Source organism: Ipomoea triloba, chromosome 7 (assembly GCF_003576645.1).
Source record: "Ipomoea triloba cultivar NCNSP0323 chromosome 7, ASM357664v1".
Lineage (NCBI taxonomy): Eukaryota > Viridiplantae > Streptophyta > Magnoliopsida > Solanales > Convolvulaceae > Ipomoea > Ipomoea triloba.
The window spans coordinates 28,581,383-28,587,509 of NC_044922.1; the positions used below are offsets into that span (position 1 = coordinate 28,581,383).

At 29.3% G+C, this 6,127-nt stretch overlaps 1 long non-coding RNA gene across 1 annotated transcript in view; it reads right to left on the reverse strand.

Moving 5' to 3' along the window:
* LOC116026296 overlaps nt 1-1,440 on the reverse strand; it is a 4,142-nt gene extending 2,702 nt beyond the window's left edge. Inside the window, exon 1 of the long non-coding RNA XR_004099816.1 lies at nt 1,326-1,440. This is a non-coding gene — a long non-coding RNA (uncharacterized LOC116026296). The remainder of the gene's footprint in view (nt 1-1,325) is intronic.
* Nucleotides 1,441-6,127: the final 4,687 nt, after the last annotated feature.

Genomic DNA, 6,127 nt, shown 5'->3' on the forward strand with positions numbered 1-6,127 from the left:
TTTTTTTTTTTTTTTTTTTGCAAAGACATGTAAAGTACTTGAAAATCAAAATCAACCGGAAAACTCATCAACTTCAACGTAGCAAACAAGAGTTATATTTTCAAATGTTAAACACACACGTATTCCTTCTACTTTTTTTTTTTTTTTTGCAAAGTCAGTATGTATTAGTTTTTCTTTGTAAAGACATGTAAAGTACTTGATAATCAAAATAGACTGAAAAAACTCTCTCACATAATTAAATAACTAAATAATCACACACACACATATAACACATTCCTTCTTCTTCTTTTTTATTTTTATTTTTTTGCAAAGTGGTGTGTATTATTTTTTACTTTGCAAAGACATGTAAAGTACTTGATAATCAAAATAGACTGAAAAAATTCTCACACATAATTAAATAATTAAATAATCTCACACGCACATATATATATATATATATATATATATATATATATATATATATATATATATATTATTCTTTTTTTTCTTTTTTGTTCTTTTTTTATTTTTGCAGAGACATGTAGGGTATTTAAAAATCAAAACCAACCAAAAAAATTCTATCAACTTCAACCTAGCAAACAAGAGTTATCCTTTCAAATGTTACTTTTTTCTCCTTTTTTTCTTTTTTATTTTTTGCAAAATTGTGTGTATTTTTTTTCTTTGCAAAGACATGTAAAGTACTTGATATCAAAATAGACTGAAAAAAAATTCTCACACGTAATTAAATAACTACAAACACACACACTCACACACACACACACAATATATATATATATATATATATATATATATATTCTGAATTTCTTCTCTTTTTTTTTGGCAACATCAACAGAAAAAAATTCACACACACACACATATATAAATTTTTTTTTCTCAATTTCTTCTATTTTTTGGCAACATCAGCTGAAAAAATTCACACACACATATTATTCTTTCGTTTCCTCTCCCATCAACCCTTTTATTAGAAACCCTAAATACATAACACTCAGAAATATACAAAAATACAATCTAAAAAACAGACGCTCCCTTCTTCAATTAGGGCATCAAAATAGCAACTAGGGTTTGAAACTAGATAGGGAAAGTTGATTATTTGGACAATGTTATTTTCGACTAGAATCACAACAGTATCAGCGTAGTAGGCGTACCATCAAAATCCAGAAAAGGAATATAGTGCTCATACTTTATTAATTAAGTACATTAAGGTCAACCTTAAGTACAAGGTTTCATGTTTCATACCATCATTAACCAAATCCAGCAACCTTAAATAGAAAAAAAAAATATTAAAAAAATTGTAAGAAATTTCAAAAGATTTCTAATCGCCTTACCATACAAGATCGTCCCTTCATCACCTCCAAAACCCACAAAAAGAACATCATATATGTAGATAATATAGAGAGAGAAAGGGAAAAGGGGAAAGGAGAGAATGGAAAGTGGGGAGAGCTTAAATGACTAAATGGATGACAAAAAATGCGAGACCAGCACCAAATAAATGTTTAATAATGCTTATTTAACATTAATTAATTTGTTTTCTCTATTCTCGTACAAATTAAACACAAAGGATTCATAAAGACAGATCAGAGAATTAATTACTAAAATCATCTATAGATTTACACCGAACAGTTACACAATTAATTAATAATATCTTTAAATCAAAATTTAGATGGGGAGAGAGAAATGAATAAAAGTGAACTGACATAAAGAGGAGCGAGCACAGACTTATAACAATAGTATAGTCTATACAATCGCCAGTCTGTGCTCACTCTCTTCTGTCACTTCTGTTTTTCAACTTTCTCCCTTCCAATTCATATCACCTAAAAAACCCTCAAAATAATCATACCATATTTGAGCTAGGATTATGGACTTTTCAGCCTAACTGTAGATCTGGCCTCCAAGAGAATAGAAAAACACAGGGGATTTGAACCAAAATCCCTCCTTCAATCTTTCTTGAGAATTTTGCCTTGCAGGCTAGGAGGCATAGTGTAAAATGAAAGGAGATGATGAGAAGGAATTCATGAAATGATGGTTAAGACGGATAAATATATATAGGCAAAGGTTAAAGAGATCATCATTGAATGAAAAAGTAATTAAGATTTTAAATTTTAAAAGTTGATATTAAACTCATCATCAACTTATTAGACTTAATTAATAATCTGATTCTTGTCCCACATAAAAATCATTAATTTTCAAGTGACATCTTATGCGTTCTAACTTGAATAAAACTAAAAGGGCCACATATATTAAACAAATTAAGAAATTTTAAAACAAAAACAAATCGAAATGCATTTATAATAATAATTTATTAGAAAATTGCACTTTTCGTTCCTAAATTATAGGGTAATTGTAGAATTCGTCCATAAGTGTTAGTCATATTCACTTTTCATCGCTAAGCTATCATTGACGTTACACTTTTAGTCTCTTTACTAGTAAATCATAAGGGATGGAATTTACAATTTTAGTATAACTCAATGGCGAAAAGTAAGCACGAAAGGACGAAAAATGTAACGCCAATGATAACTTAAGAGCGAAAAGTGAGCATGACCAACACTTAAGGACTAATTTTACAATTACCCTATAACTTAGAAACGAATAGTGTAATTTTTCTTATTTTATTTATAAAATTATTATATAAGATTGTCGTATATAGCTTTCAAGACCATCATTGTACAACAACGATTGGACACATTCATTGGTCACCCTTTCCAGATTGAAGAAGGTAACTCGTTGATCGCCTTCATATTGAAAAAGACAACTAGTGGGCCGTCTTCTTCAAATCGAGAAATAAGAAAACTAGTGATTTCTTAATTCAGATCGATGAAAATGGTGAATGATGATCACGATTGTGGTCGATGCTTGTGGTGTTTGTCAAAAAATAATAATATTTAGACCAATAAAAAAAAAGAATTAAAAAAAAAAGAAGCATTTGGACAAAATGTCTTATCATTGTGTTTTTAGAATAATTTGACGGTTACTAGTAAAAATGACTTGATTTTTCAGTTTCATTAAGTTTAAGTATTAAATTATAAATGTTTTTAATTCAAAGAATTAATTATTTTTCAATATATATATAGCTTGATGTAGACTGTAGAGCGCTAAACGAATCTAGCTAGCCGAGCTCAAGCTCGATAAATTATAGGTGGGTAAGTGAGTTCGAGCTTGATCGAACTAGAAAATTGAAGCTCGAGCTCGGCTCAGTTACGAAATGAACCGAATTGAGTTCGGTTCGAGTTCGAAATTGACTGAGCTCAATTCTATCTTTGACGGAACGGCTCGCGAGCCGCTTAACTCATTTACACCTAAATATAAATAAATAAATAAATAAATAAATAAATATATATATATATATATATATATATATATATATATATATATATATATGGCTATATATATATATATATATATATATATATGGCTCTCGAGCGACTCGACGAGTTAAGAGTCTAAAATATTTGCATTCGAGCTCGATTCGATTGCAAAACAAACACTTGGATGACCTATTTAATCCATTTTATGTCGTATATAATTAGAGTGGTATGATAGGATTTCCCACTTATAATGGTTTGATCTATCCTATCAATGCCCGCCAACCATAGCTACAAGACAACTAAGAATTTACGTTAAACACCACCCATTCAAATGGATTCTTTGCTGATTTGACTAAAAGACACACACCACTTACCAACAATGTATTCACCCTAAACAAGCTTAGCTAGCCTGTACTGTACCTTTATACAATCACATTACTTTGTCACCTTCTATATATTAATTACATACTCGAAATAAACCAGACATCCTTAATTGCTCATATAATTATAGCAAATGCAAGTGGACACCTTTACAAATAAAGACCATATATATTGCATGAAATGTCATCTCAAATAATATACTTCTCTTTAGTGTTTAAGATACGAAGTAGAAAGACATACACAAAATGAGGAATTACATGAACCTAGACTAATAGGTACACTTTTGTAGCATTTGCACCAAGTAGTGGACCAAAATGCCCTCCGAAAGTGTGATATATATATAAAGGGAAAATATCACTTTTTCCCCCTATGTTATGTGCATATAGCACTTTTTCCCCCTGTGTTATTAAAGTGGCAGTTTTCCCCCCTGAAATGTTAAATTGACATTGTTACCCTTAAAAACAATTATTTCATTTATTTTTCTTCTCCAACAAATTATTATTTATATGTATGGATGATCATGATTCGGTTCGAACCTAACCAAACACTGTAACAATCATATCGAAATTGTATGGACGGTTCTGGTTACGATTCAGAACCTAAAAATTTAAAATTAAATAATTGTTGAACCGTGAAAGAACCTAAAAATTTAAAATTAAATAATTGTTGAACCGTGAACCGACCTAAAAATTTAAAATTAAATAATTGTTGAACCGTGAACCGGAACTTAACCACAGTCATATATAGTGAAAATAATCAAACACTTATTTTGATAAATTGGTACGGTTCGGTTCCAATTTCGATTTTAAACCGCCAATCAAAACTTATGTATTTATTTTTATAATTTTATTTCTTATTTAAAAATAGTCTAAATTTAACAATTATTTTATTTTATTTTTTCGGTTCTGAATCGTAACCGTAACCGTCTATTCTATTTAAGTTCAATTGCTACAGTGTTCGATTAGGTTCGTATCGAACTATGATCTTCCATACATATTAGTAACAATTGATTGGAGAATAAAAATAAATGAAATAGTTATTTTAAGGGCAAAAATGTCAATTTAACATTACAAGGGAGAAAACTACCACTTTTAAAATAACTGAGGGGGAAAAACTGCCACTTTAATAACACAGGGGAGAAAAGTGCTATAAGCATATAACATAGGGGGAAAAAGTGTCATTTTCCCATTTATAAATAAAATAATAGATTTGCAAATACTGTTCACACACTAGTACCAACAATTAACATAGCACTTCGATCCCATGTGAGGATAATGTATATAGTGTATATATGAAATTGATGGTTTTTCTATGTAACCGTTTCCACCATAAAATATGGTTGATATCAGATAATAAGTAAGATATATATATATATATATATATATATATATATATATATATATATATATATATATATATATATTGAATTGATAAGTCTCAATACCCTTAAAATAATACAAATTGATTGCAAGTATATTGAGAAAGCAAAGGAAATAACTTTGGCCCAAAAGCGCAACCACAGGGGTAGACTACCACTGTCAAGTAGAGGATCACAGAAGGCAACTGACAACTGATATACTAGCAGTTCACTCAATCGCTCCGTCCAAGCGGTCTGCCAGCCTGCTTTCAACGGTTCGCTCAACTCCCCCCCCCCCCCCCCCCGCCACTCCTCGATAAAAATTTAAAATTAAATAATTGTTGAACCGTGAACCGGAACTTAACCACAGTCATATATAGTGAAAATAATCAAACACTTATTTTGATAAATTGGTACGGTTCGGTTCCAATTTCGATTTTAAACCGCCAATCAAAACTTATGTATTTATTTTTATAATTTTATTTCTTATTTAAAAATAGTCTAAATTTAACAATTATTTTATTTTATTTTTTCGGTTCTGAATCGTAACCGTAACCGTCTATTCTATTTAAGTTCAATTGCTACAGTGTTCGATTAGGTTCGTATCGAACTATGATCTTCCATACATATTAGTAACAATTGATTGGAGAATAAAAATAAATGAAATAGTTATTTTAAGGGCAAAAATGTCAATTTAACATTACAAGGGAGAAAACTACCACTTTTAAAATAACTGAGGGGGAAAAACTGCCACTTTAATAACACAGGGGAGAAAAGTGCTATAAGCATATAACATAGGGGGAAAAAGTGTCATTTTCCCATTTATAAATAAAATAATAGATTTGCAAATACTGTTCACACACTAGTACCAACAATTAACATAGCACTTCGATCCCATGTGAGGATAATGTATATAGTGTATATATGAAATTGATGGTTTTTCTATGTAACCGTTTCCACCATAAAATATGGTTGATATCAGATAATAAGTAAGATATATATATATATATATATATATATATATATATATATATATATATATATATATATATATATATATATATATATATATATATATATATATATA